The 14,487-nt window shown below is 36.3% G+C and overlaps 1 protein-coding gene and 1 long non-coding RNA gene across 2 annotated transcripts in view; one reads left to right on the top strand and one right to left on the bottom strand.

Moving 5' to 3' along the window:
- Window positions 1–14,487, top strand: part of LOC144312897 (uncharacterized) — an 88,625-nt gene that overhangs the window by 49,456 nt on the left and 24,682 nt on the right. The gene's annotated exons all lie outside the window — the stretch shown is intronic.
- Window positions 1–14,487, bottom strand: part of FGF10 (fibroblast growth factor 10) — an 80,289-nt gene that overhangs the window by 64,200 nt on the left and 1,602 nt on the right. The gene's annotated exons all lie outside the window — the stretch shown is intronic.

Raw genomic sequence — 14,487 nt, 5'->3', positions numbered from 1 at the left:
TTACATCTAAATTAATGCTTAGTACTTTTCATGATAAGATACTGTTTTGGGGGGGCACCTGGTTGGCTCAATCGGTTAAGGGTCTGACTCTTGATTTCAGCTCAGGTCATGATCTCAGGGTCTTAAGATCAAGCCCCACATCAAGCTCTGCACTGGGCCTGGAGCCTGCTTAAGATTTTCTCTCTCCCTCTGTCCTTCTTCAATCTCTAAAATAATAAATAAATAAATCTTTAAAAAAAAAAAGATACTGCTTTTGCCAAATTATCCTTAATTTGGGCCACATAAAATGGTCATGGTTGACTGTATTAGTTTCTTAGGGTTGCTGTAACAAATTACCACAATGTTGGTGCTTAAAGCAATAGAAATTTATTTCCTAACAGTTTTGGGGACCAGAAGTCCAATATCAGTTTCACTGGGTTGAAATTAAAATGTTGGCAGGAGGCAGCCCTGGTAGCTCAGCGGTTTAGCGCTGCCTTCAGCCCAGGGCATGATCCTGGAGACCTGGGATCAAGTCTCATGTCAGGCTCCCTGCATGGAGCCTGCTTCTCCCTCTGCCTGTGTCTGTGCCCCTCTGTCTGTGTGTGTCTCTCATGAATAAATAAATAACATCTTTTGAAAAAAATGTTGGCAGGGTCATATTCCTTCTGAAGGCTCTCTAGGGGAGAAATTATTCATTGCCTCTTCCAGATTCTTGAGCCACATTCCTTGGCTCATGGCCCTTCCTTCATCTTCAAAGCCAATAGTATAGCATCTTCAAATCTTCTCTCTGCTTCTATCATCAAATTACCCTCTGCCTTCTGTGTGTATGTCCAATCTCCCTCTGCCTTTATTTTATAGACATTTTTGATGGTAGTTAGAGCCTACTTGGATAATTCAGGGTAATGTCCTCATCTCAAAATTCTTAATCACAGCTGCAAAAACACTATAATAACATCCAGAGGTTCCAGGGGTTAGGTCCCAGTATCTTTGGATGACCGTTAATGACCATTATTCAGAATACTATACCACCTCTGGACCTGCAAAATTCACATCCATTGCATAAGTAAACTCTATCTGGACATCCCTCAGGGTTTACACACAGCATAAACTCCCCTCTAAATTATCATTTAATGGGGCAGCCTGGGTGGCTCAGCGGTTTAGCGCTGCCTTCAGCCTAGGGTGTGATCCTGGAGACCTGGGATTGAGTCCCATGTTGGGCTCCTTGCATGGGGCCTACTTCTCCCTCTGCCTGTCTCTCTCTCTCTCTCTCTCTCTCTCTCTGTGTCCCTCATGAATAAATAAAATCTTTAAAAAAAAATAAAATCTCATTTAAATATCATAGTTAAGAAATCCCAAGTCTTATCACCTACGTAATCTAAATCAGATGTGGGTAAGACTCTGGGTATGATCCATCCTGAAGCAAAATTCCTCTTTATCTATGAATCTGTAAAACTAGAAAATAAAGCATCTCTTCCCAAAATACAGTGGTGGCACAGGCATAGTACAGCTGTTATAGACATTTTCATTACAAAAAAGGAAAAGTGGAAGGAAGAAAAGTGTCACCAGTCTCAACCATTTTGAAATCTAGTAGGGCAAATTCCTCTAGAATTCAGCACCTTAGAATAGTTCTCCATAGCTTGAGGGTCTTGCCTCTGGGCCTATGTTTAGGGTCTCTACCTCTATATGTATGGTTCAGCCTTCTGTGTCTAAGGCTCCTCCTGGTGATCCTGGTGATCCTTCCAGGGATTAGGACTTACCATCTTTGGGTGGCTATTATTCAGCGTATCATAGTTGTTATCTCTTAATATCAGTATGCTTGCAGAATCTGGTCCTTAATCTAGGGAATGAGCGTATTGATATAGAAATATTTTAATAATAATTTAGCTCAATGCACGCATTTCATAGATTAGGTATCTGAAGTCAAGTTAAAGTAAATGGCATGCCTAAGATTGCGCAGCAGATGTTCTAACACAACCAAGACTATGAACCACATGCTTTTACTCCTATTCTTTGCAGTACATTCTCCTTCTCTAAGTGAATTACCAAGAGTTGTTCATTTCTTAATTGTTACCAAATTACTCCAGTATCCAAGTATAACTCTGAAACAAAAAGTATCTCACAGCCAGCACCAATTTTAAAACAGAATAAAGTCATCATTTATATCCATTGATCATAGGCAATAGTAACTTAAGGAAAATGGGAAAAATATGAAAAAGAATCCATTTCAAGGGTTACATAATATTTCAATTTAGAAGTTTGTATGAATTTAATGACTTAACATTCAATTAAATAATGATGGGTCTAACATTTTCTAATTTCTCAGAACTGTAGAATTTAGACCTGATGTAATTTTAAAAGATAAATTTACTTCAACCACATTTTTGGGGTTAGGTGTATTAATCATACTTTTCAGACCAAGTGACCGAACCCAAGAGTCTAAGTGACTTGGACCAAGGACACGCAGTTAAAAACAACCATCTTTACCTAGTAAATAAATAGGAAGGACCCATTATATACCAGACTCCGTATTGAGGGTTTGCATGTGAAGGTCAATGTGATATGTACCGTCCTTACCCCCAACAGGTTTTCTGTGTTTGAGGAAACTAGATGGGCAAACTAATCAAGCATGATAATGTGTTAAAACACTAGAGACAAAGTGTTTGGGGAATGTTCGGGAAGGCTTTCTAGAGATGACATCTAACAGGATGTTGAAAAGAAGAGTGCTAGGGACAAGGACAGAAACATCACTCCAGCCAGACCTAGTAGTGTTTGCAAGGTCTGGACATGAGGGGACAAGGCATGTCCTGGAACTAACATCAACTCAGTATGTCTACAATGGGGGGTATAGTAAGAAATGGGGTAGGGGCTTAGTAGGAAACAAATCATGAGGGCCTTACATGTTAAGGAATATAGATCTTGTTCTGAGGACATTGTGAAGAAATTAAAGTATTTAATGGGGAACTGGCTTGTGTAGATTTGTGCCATACATAGACCAAACTAGCTTAGGGTGATTTTGCCTTCGAGAGTAAATAGGGTGCTATTAATAATATGCCAGAGCAAGAGGCACATACTGAGACTGTCTGAGCACACCAAGGCAGAAGTCACCCTAGACTGGCCTAGGTTTGAATCCTGACTCACTCATGCTAACTTGAGCATGGCACCCAAAACTTCTAGATTCAGTTTTCTCATCTAAATATAGTATGAGAGTAACAATTACCCATTTTATAAAACTTTTATGAGAATTAACCCATGAAAACATAAAAATGCTTTATAAATGAAGTAAAGTAGTATGATAATCAATTTTCTGTCTAATCTTATGTTAGCGCATAACTTAGGGATCCTTTCAGAAAAGGAGATAATTAAAAACAACACAGTAGTCATTGCATAAAATAGTAACGAGAGCTAACACTTTGAGCTCTTCAAAGGTGCCAAATCCTATAATTGAGGATTTCACATTTATAGTCCCAGTTGTAAGTTTACAAACTCATCCAACAGTGACGAGGTGGGTGATGTTATTATCTTCACTTAGAGTTGCAAAGATCATGACCCAGTAATTTGTCCAAGGCCACAAAGCTCCAAAGTTTTAGAGCCCTGATTCTATATCAAGAAGTTCATCTCCAAAGCTCATGGTCTTCGTTGTGGGTGCAGTTGCATTTGGTGTGTCCCATGCCTAGTTTGTTTTAAAAATATGTAATTTTTTTTTTTTTGCAAGAAAAGGAGCTGTATTTACTTTGTTTCTTTTCCTAAAAACCTAAACCAGGTAAATCTGAGATACTTTAGAACAGGAAAGACAAGAAAAAATATGCAACAGGAGCAAGTAATATTGAGTCCTCAGTAGTTGCCTTTGGGAATCTGCTGAGAAATGACAAAACCCTTCCAAATGCTATGTATATTTTAAGAACTTCAGCACTAGGGACTATTTTAAATTTTTAAGTAATGATGAGTGCTAAAGATGGTGTCATTTGGTGGAGATCAGAACTACTTTTTCATGTCCTTAGTATACAATTAGTTTTGGGTTTTTGTCTGCTTTGCTGACCAAGCTAGAATTTCGATGTTTCAGTTATGTCTATTCTACTATAATTTATACACTCTTTTAAAGTATTTCTCTGGTTTCTGCTTGTTTTTCCTTTACTTCAAAAAATAAAACAAATAAGAAAGGCCAATTTTAAGTGAAAACTGTGTTAATGGGACACCTTGGTGGCCTCATCTGCCTTTGGCTCAGATTGTGATCCCAGGGTCCTGGGATCGAGTCCTGCATTCAGCTCCCCTCAGGGAGCCTGCTTCTCCCTCTGCCTATGTCTCGACCTCTCTCTCTGTGTCTCTTATGAATAAATAAATAAAATCTTAAAAAAAAAGAAAACTATGTTAATGTAATATTTTAGCAGAAAAGTCCTCAAATACCATGGTATTTACATACCCCACTCTCACATGACAACATATTCTAGTGTATTTTCCTTTGTTTTTCTTAAGGTAGTGCTAGCCTAGATACTCTGCTCCACCCCCTTCACCTGTTCATTATTGCCTGGACACTTCATGTAAGGTTCTGTGCCCTCTTTTAGGACATTCTTACTCCTTTCTCTGTGTGTCTAGTTGAAGTTCTTATCCTTAGTGTGACTCTGTCCATGTCATTCATGGTGGCTGTTCACTTAATTTCTGTCCTGCTTCTTTGGTGGTTAGTATAAATGTCTTACATTATCTTCCAACTCCTTGTGAAAGTCTTCTGTCTATCTTTAGATTGTGAGCACTTTAGGCTAAGGGCCAAAGAGGTCACAGTCATGGAATGAGAAATAAGAACTTTACAGAATTTACTAAGAGCTGAGCATCTGTGATAATCCTGGTTCAAAACTATATCATAACTTGAAGCATAGTTTGTCTCAAAGTATTTAGCCTAGAGTCACTTTTGTCTTTTTGCCTTTTCTGCAATAATCTGCTTTCCTCCATTCTCTACAGTTACCTGTTTCATCCCTGTTTGTCTTCCTTTGTTCTTTTACAATATGTCCTTGAAAATATTTGTTATCGTCTTTATTTTCAACTCTTTGCTGTCTCCTCAAATTATCTTCAATTTTCAAATATCTGCTACTAGTCTTTTAATAAATCAGACCTTTACTCTTTCCCCCTCCAAACTTTAGAACATTACAAACACTACAATTTGCAAATCCTAAATAATTTCAGGTGTTTTAATATGTCCCTTTTCTAAAAATACCAGGTGTATTCCTCATTCCTGTCTCTTTCTTTAGCTCCAATATTTTTACTTCCCACTTCAGCGAATCATCTGCTAGTTGCTTTCCTAATCTTTTCCCTTAAAACAAAGGGAAGCATCATATGTACATTTTCTTTACATAATACCCATTTAATGAGGCCTTAATTTGGCACCAAACACCATTAAGCTAGTCCATGTATTAAGTCTGACTTCTCCAAACTTCTCACCAAGCCCCAGGCTCAGTATGCCAATTCTGTACTTCTTGGAGGAGGCACCAAACACTCCTCATGCTCTTCTTACCACCTTCAAATGCCTCTAATTAACTAGGAGGTTTAGAATAGTTACTAATTGTGTTCTTTTAGAGTATACTACTTGCTTCTTCCATAGCATTTACCCTAATTTTTTATCACACAGCTCTTTGTTTATTTGGTTTGTTTTTCTTTTTTTGGTCACTGTCTTTAGAGTGAATCTCTGTCAGAGCAAAGCCAGCATCTTTTTTCAGCACTCTATGTAGTGTCGTACAGTATCTGACACAAAGCAGGCACTTGATTTCTGTTGAATGAATAATCTCACTTAATCTTTACCATATAGGAAAGAGGAAGGTATTGTTAATATTGTTGTTTTACTGATAACAACTTGCTGAAGCCATACACTATTGTCTGGCAGCTCAGAGCCTCAACTACACTACTTCTGTGTCTTCAAAACTAATTTTCAATCCAGGGCCATGCTTGTAATCACTTTTAATCAAAGCCCACACTTTTAATCCCTCTATCCTACTGCCTCTTTAGCAGGAACTCTGGACTTAGCCTTTTTTACTTTGATATTGCGGCTGCGATTACTTCTGTAGGATTCCTTTTAGATCACAGGTTCTCATTTCAGTTAATTTAACTCAAATGCCAGGGCTTGGGTTATATTTCCCTCACACCTTTCTTGTCATGTCAGCCCTTTTGCAGTGCTACTCATTAGCTTGATCTCTTTCCTGGGAGTTCCAAACCCTAGTCTCCATCATTCTAGCAAAGCATGTCTTCCTCTTTCTACAATCTGTATCTAAATACTCTGTCTTCTGCTTTTCCTCTGGTTTCTAACATTCTAATTATATGTTCTTTACTATCTCCCTTGCTTCAGCTTTATTTTTTTTTTCTTGTTTCAGCTTTAAAGCACTTCTGTAGTTTCATTTATCATGCTTTTGTACCATAATATGATCAATATACTCTTTTTTTCATACTTGTAGAATCACACCCTTCTACAGAGATGTTCCAAAATATGCCCTAGAAATCCGGCTTACTACATTGGTAATTAGCGTTATTAATATCATCATAAATATGTCTCACTTTAGATGAGAAATAGTTTGCATATTAATATCATGTGTCACCATTTTCCCCATGTTATAAAATATTAATTTTTCTTTTAATAATTCTATCCATAAATCAAAGCAACTCAGGCTTTGGAAATATATCTACATTTATATATCTATATAATTTGAAACCAATTGTAAAAAGAAGCTTGACTTTTAATTATTATGGTAACAGAGCAATCTAACTTATATAGTCACATTCTGTATATAATAAAAATAAATTTAATTCAGCAATCAGTACAAAAAGGGGAAGAAACAAGTGAATATACATGTATGCTATTAATTCAAATTCTAACTCCCATTAGTGTCTTACTATCTTTCTAACAAAGATATGTGCATTTCTATATTTGGTCATTCTGGAGTATATATTCATGTGTATTTTACATTTTTCCCCCTTGACAACTATTATGAATGAGTAAATGGGTTTTGTTTTTATTTTTTTTTTTTTTAAGATTTTATTTATTTATTCATGAGAGACACACAGAGAGAGGCAGAGACAGAGAGATAAACAGTCTCCATGAAGGGAAGCCAATGTGAGAGTTGATCCCAGGACGCGGGATCACGCCCTGAGCCAAAGGTAGACACTCAACCGCTGAACCACCCAGGGGTCCCTGGGTTTTGTTTTTAAATGCTACATTTGGGGCAGCCCGGTGGCTCAACGGTTTAGCGTCACCTTCAGTCCACTCACTTCACAGGGAGTGATCCTGGAGACCAGGGATCAAGTCCCACGTCGGGCTCCCTGCATGGAGCCTGCTTCTCCCTCTGCCTGTGTCTCTGCCTCTCTCTGTGTTTCTCAAGAATAAATAAATAAATAAAATCTTAAAAAAAATGCTACATTTGGCAGGGATGTATAGAGAAGCTTTGTAATTTAAGAGAAATCATGGAAGTTGGAAATAGTAAAGATCTTTATGATTAGCATTCATCTTTTTTGAAATAAATGATGACTAAAATGGAAGAGAAATAGTTATCTGATTTCCTAAATCATCTTCACTTTAATGACAAAAGAAGTATGGAAATTGACAAAGTAGCTGTTAAGTATTACATGTATTAAAACAATTTAAAAGAAAGGTAAAGTGAACCTGCACAGAGAGTTATTGGAAACAGAATATTTAATCCGGAGGAAAAATGCAGCAAGATGGTGATTTAGTAACCAATCAACATTCATTCACAGAAGGTACTTATCTGTGGTTTGCCTACTTCATTAAAGGCAGATCTCTAAGAAATTGACCCGAGTGCTGGGATAAGAGAAAATGCACTTAAGATTCAAAATGAGAAAAGACCCCTGTGGAGTATGTGGAATTTACATTGCTAAAGATTTTTATGCATAGAATATAAGCTATCTGTCTTGGATGTTGCACATCCAAAAACGTTGAGGCTGCTGGCTCTAACTATATAGTCTGGCATGCTGAGCAGTGATAATGGACACCTTTCCCTGGCTTACATGGTATTTAAAGGGTTTGGAAACCAGAGAAGGTGGGGTGGTGGGAGAAAACAAGGAAAAGAGGAAAAAGTAATGAAGGGGTTAAAGGACTGAAAAAGTATCATGGATTCACATTGCCTCAGAGTTGGGGCTATCACAAATGTCTAATATTTCAGGTGAATAAATGCCTCAAGACAGAACTATTGGAAGTTGATGAGCCTTGAATTAGACTCTATGAATATGCCAGGTTATCCTCAAACAGGGACAATGTGTCAAAAAAAGGTTAAGGATGAACTAACACGCATGTTTATCAGTAAATCATGTTTTAGTTTAGTTTGTTTAGTAAAAAAACATGTTAACACCAGGTTCTTGAAAGAAAATAGGATTATAGAAAAATGCCTTTTAAAAAGTTCTCAATTTTGCAATTAACCACTGCTACTTAGAATTAAGTTGCACTAATCCACATTACTCATAATTAAGTTATAGTTGTGGTACAATTATTAGGTTATGTTTTGTTGACATTTACTTCAAGTTGGGGATACATCAACTTAATCAATACTTTGCCTCTTCTGTTATGGTTAATTAAATGGTTCATTAATCTCTCAATGTCATCATTCACTGTAGGAAGCATGCCAAACATTTGAAAATTCCTCATTAATGATAACACACATACTGACAGATTAGATATAGGTAAAGGTGGACAGATTTAGGCTGAAGAATTATTAGGTGAACTATACAATGAGGCAATGCTTTACTGCCAGCACTATGAATCTTTCAGATGGTAATTGGATGCACGTGTTAGCAGCAGTAAAAAGTCACTGTCCAGTTGTCCACCTTACATGGGAATCTACTCTGAGTGTCTTCTTTGATTTATTGTTCCAATTAGAACACAGTGTTCAAAGAAAGAACACAACTGACCTGATTTAAAGGCAAGGGGGCCTTTAAGGCCATTATTTGGTAGATGACCTGGCTCCCTTTTAGATATCTTGAAACTTTCTATTTGTGTAAATGCTGTTCTTATTAAGTATTTGGTTTTTAAATGATCCTATAAAGCATGACATTGTATATTCATTAATTCTTGATCAGAATGTCACTGATGGTTTCCCAAGATCAGGTACAATTTCTTTCACTAACTTTAAAGGCCTCTTCCTAGGTTGTCACTTGTTATATTGACTGACTGGCACAGGTAAAGGTAACAGGCACTGAAAAATAAGAGTGCCAATGATGAAAAGTAAGTATTTTTAATTGGCAAAACCAAATAACAGACACCACTAGTCAAATGGTAAATGTAAATGATCTTAAATCATTTCAATATGCCATGAAAAATAAAGATATTTCTGCATAAAGGACTTGAGACAAAACGAGGTTTGTTATTTTCTAGACTGTGACAAAGCTGTATTAAGATGACAAACATAAATCTTATGTCCATCATACTGGAAAATTAAAAGAGAACTCTAATTTCTGGGAGGGAAATGCTAATATTTTACTTATATTAAGTAAGTATCAACTATTAATGCTAACAAATGTTGGAACAGTAATACTAAAAATGTCATCTGAATTACTCTTCATTGCAAAGTTCACAGAATTAACGTTAAGATAGATTAAAATCACTTTGAACTAATACGCATGTATTATTCTTCCTTCTGAAGCATAATAAAGACATAACATTTGTACCACAATTTTGGATAAGCATACAGACATTTAAGGCTTAGGAAAGATGTAGATATTCACAGGCAGCTCATAAATGTGAGGAACATTAGCTCCATTTCAAATGAGCTGTCAACTTTTTTCCAGCATTTTGGCTTGTGGAAAGTTGGACGTTTGAACAATAAATGGCGTTCGCCTCTGCACATTAAGGTAACAGTGCAGAAATTTAAAGTGCTCCTTCATATTCTGCTATAAGTTCATTGAACACTGAAAAAAATGAACTGGAATATGCCTTTTTGCTCTGAACCAGACAGTAAAAATGCAGAAGAAAATATGCATGCGATGGGTCATTCAATAAGGCACAATTTTTCTTTTAAAGTCTGTGCTTAAACATCATTTTGAAAACACCTGTTTTTAAAGAGTGGTCCATACCTTCGCCTAATAGATCCCTGAAATACCCAAGACCTACCTAGAGATTGGGGTTTCTGAGTTCTCATACTTTAGTATTGGCATGTGATTTCTGCCAACTGTTTTCTTGGGTTTCATCTTGTAGCTTATAAATCAGGTTTGTAAAGAGGAAACTCTGTAATTGTGCATTTTTAATAGATTTATGATAAAGCCATCGGAGTGGAGAGTCCATATGGTAGAAATGCAGTAAAGGTAACAGGACAGTGTCATGTAAACATTAAAAACAGTGTCTTCCACCTTCATAAATCCTCAGTGTGCATGATTAAATGCTGCCAGTTATAAATTATACAACCAAACTCTAGAAATGACTACAGTTTAAGTAAGACACTAGAGGAAGCTTTAAGCTGTATATTGGTTTTCTTTCCAAAACACATTGTATATTTATTAGGAGATGATATTCAAGTCCCTATTTTCCTCAACAGTTACTTTCTCATGTTATTTAACTACTTACAATACGCCCTAGTCCTGATGTAAAAGTAATAATGCAAGCCTTTAATCCTAGACAGTAATTTGTCATTTGTATGTGGTGAAGTACCTTTTTGATATGCAGAGTCATTTTAAAGTTTTCTTAACAAATATAGAGCTTTAGGTCTCTAAGATTTTGCCCTTTTTAGAGTCATATATCAGAAGTTTCTGCAATAGCCCAATTTCACACTGGTATTTACAATCAAATTATTTTTATTACATGTGGGAACAATTAAACATTTTGCCCTCAGCTGTAAACAATTACTATATACAATAACATTCATGTATTTTTCTTAAATGGTCATGTATTTCTAATGCCCTCTGTTAAAAAGTTGAGATCTATGTACATGTAGTTTGTGTTTCCAAAAGCATATATATTCTCAAACAAAATATCAAAAGGGATATTTCACTTAGATAATGCATTACCATTGTCTGATACCATGTAGCCACCTGCAGTGATGATACCTTGAACATGTTTCATTTCTGTTCCTCTCTCAATTTACTACCGTCTCAGTTTGAACCTGAAGAACTATTGGTGTTCATATCAAGAAGCGATTAAGATTTTGGATAAATTGTTTTTTAGAGTTTTGGGATGTCCAATTCAAATATATTGGCATCAATGTTACCAGTAGCAGAGGTAAAAGAAATAATATAACCAAATAGATTTAGTCTTGACCTAACTCTGTCAATTGCCAGTTGAATGACCTTGGGTAATTTACTTTTTTCAGCTTCATCTTTGAAAAAATGTGGATAGTTATAGCTAAATTATAGGACCACTATGTGTTCAATGATATATATATTTGAAGAAATAGAGCATATGCTACACAGTACATACCGATTTCTCCATTGTTTCCCAAATTCCTTTCCCTCAGAGACTCCTAGGCACTGTGGCTTTCCATTTTGAGAATAGCCATTCTTGGCTCTCTCAAGTTTAGGGATACATTTTATTTTTTCACTAGACTCCCTTTTTCTACAAATGACAACCATGGGAGAAGCCCACAGTGCACTCACATCCAGAAATAAGTCTACCATTTCCAGTTGCAAGGGTACCTAACAGCTGTATCCAGCCTTTCCAGGAGGCCAGAACTGGAGCTGAGTGGTAATGTTTCAAGGGCAAAGCTCTAGATGTAAAGAATGATAAAACAAACTTAAATGAGTCTAAGCATATCTAGTGACAGATACACTGCAGCTATTCTAAATTATTCAAGCTTTCTTAGACTTGTAGAAGAAGAAACATAATTCATCTCTGCTCCTTTTATTCTATTTTCATATAATGGCATAGAAGCAAACCAAAAACCACCCCCTCCACTAAAAAAAAAAAAAAAAAAAAAAAAAAAAAAAAAAAATTATAATCACCCAAATTGAGAAGAGTTTCTTTAACACATGTAATATTTTTAGAACCATTCAATTTCTGGGAACCAGCTTTGGAGGTAGAAGTTAAAAATGATTTTGCAATGCTTATGGGTGATTTCCTTACTTCCCCTTTGTTAGTATTTTGCTGGCAAAAAGCCAGGAAAGCAGTTGTTTAATTACCCAGGACATCCCAAACATGTAACCTCTTAGATAAGCTGTTACTGTATTTTAGCAGCAATAATACTAAGGTCAAAGTAACAAAGAAAATTAAGCTTCAAATAAGCAAACCTCAAAAGAACAGCTTTGTGTATTGAGAATAATTAATAACTTGTTTAGGAAAATGTTACTGAAAAGTGGTTTTTGGACAAGGAACTGACACTCTTCAGAAACCCTAATATTTAACAGGCTACCATTTGGTGGGCTGGCTGGCTGGTTACCCTGTAGGCATGGCAAAAGTTTGTTCACATGTAATTATGCAACATTTAGACAATATCTTAATGATACCATGTAGTTCAGCTGAATCAGTCCAGCTGGAAATTGTAGCAGTGTTCTGATTATCCAGCCACATGTGAAATTAAGGCTTTTTCAACCTCTACTTTTCACTTGCCATGTCTTGATACAGATGTTCTTGGAAAGCCTAAATTGTTTATAGTTTGACATTATTTGCCAGAGTAAGCCCCCACCCCTTTGATTTTCAACCATTGATTACAATTGCATTACTATATAAGATAGGATATTTTAACAGGGACTACTGGTATACCTTTCCTATGGAAGAGATATTATATTTTGGATGGTTGGGATAGAAATTTTCCACAATAGTTTTTATCAATAAAAATTGTATACCTTTCTCTTTTGCAGATAATTCTTACTGTAAAAATGTAATTCAATTTATACCCCTGGCAATCATTTTATTAAATAAGCACATATGATTATTATTTTAGAAAATAGTAATTTCAGTTGCATAAACAAACTAGTATAGATTGGTCTTTGTGTCACATTGTAAAGACACTTAAAATATAGCAAAATCAAATTAGTGTCGAAAAACAACAAACAAACAATTTGCTCAAGGTTAACACTTTGAAAATAAACTAAAAATACAAAGAAGAGTTTCAGTCAATGGGGTTTGTTTTGTTTGGTTTTGTTAACTCCCAGCTCACTCTTCAGCAAGTGTTTGGCTTACTTCTTCCCTGTCTACATCGACCTTCCTGGATGACACCACAACTAATTTTGTTTTAGAAGTGAACAAAGGCATTAAGTTTTAATCAACAACTATAACATCTCTACATAGTATCTAATGAATTCAGGGAATGAATGACTTTCAAACAAAAAAAACCCCCACATAAATGACATTATTTCAGGCATTTTCTATGAATCAGAATGGAAAAAAAGAGGTAATGGGTTTTTTAACATCTCTATATTAAACGCAAGATGGAATATTTTTAAATACTTTCACAATATTTTTATTACTTATAAACATATCGCTAATTTTAGTAAATGGAAGCAGTAGCTGAAGAGGAACAGAAGTTAATGTTGAATACATGTGGATCCCCAAATAAGGAATCTAAGTCTTAATTCTTATAAATCTTTATTTAAAAAGAAAATCCTAAATTCTGATTAGCTGTCTTTCCCATTCGTACCAGATACTCTTCTGGGCCAAGGTATCTGGGAATGTCCGACCCACGTATTTAAGTTAGTTGGCAAGAAATTCCCAAACAACTGACACATAAAGGTCCCTTTAAAAGGTAACTTAGGAAAGACCATTGAGATAATGCTAAATGGTCATTAAAGATGTTTAAATGTCATTGTCTACTGTCTTCAGTGTGCCATTACATAGCCTCGGGATCCTTTCAAAAAGCCATCAATAGAGGGTGAATAAGTCTCACCACTTGAAAAGTAACTAGGAAAGGAAACCAACAGAGTAATCTGGCTTTGCTGGACTGATTCAAGAGACACAATATCCACCCCTCCTCTTCTAGTTCTCCCTCCCCCTACCCAGCCCACACCCCTGCAAGAAAGAAAGAAGAGAAAGAGCTAAAGAAGGAAAGAGAGAAAGGAAAATGGAAAGAAATCTAGGGATGGGGCTTGGGGGGTGGGGGGGGGAGGTGGAGGGGGGGAGGCAGCATAATTTATCCTGAGCAGAAAACTTCATCCAATGGGGACAAACTTATAGCCATGGAAACAGACTTATGACTCTTACTTTGAAAATAAAAGAATGACAATGAAATTTGTGTGAGGTCTGTGTGAATCCAGTCCCAGATGTTTACAATGCTGTAGTAGTGTGGCTCTGCAATATGAGAGGTTTCAGAAGAGAGGAGTACAACGGGACACCACAAAGCAGCGCATATGCCATTGACAATGCAGACATGAGCATCATGTTACCAAGAGAGAAGGCAGGCAGAAGACAAATAGCAGCGCTGGTGCCTGAAAAGCTAACTTCATGGGCTGCGATCACTCAAACCAACATGAGGGGTCAAGAAAAAAAAAAAAAAAAATCAAAACCAGAAAAATGTTTGCACTCCTGTCCAGATAGGTAGTAGGGTAAAGAGGTGGGGGGTGGGGAGCCCGAGGAATTGACTTTTCTTCCTTAAATAAAGCTCCCAT

This window comes from Canis aureus, chromosome 4 (genome assembly GCF_053574225.1).
Source record: "Canis aureus isolate CA01 chromosome 4, VMU_Caureus_v.1.0, whole genome shotgun sequence".
Lineage (NCBI taxonomy): Eukaryota > Metazoa > Chordata > Mammalia > Carnivora > Canidae > Canis > Canis aureus.
This window is presented reverse-complemented; position numbering and strand designations above follow the sequence as displayed.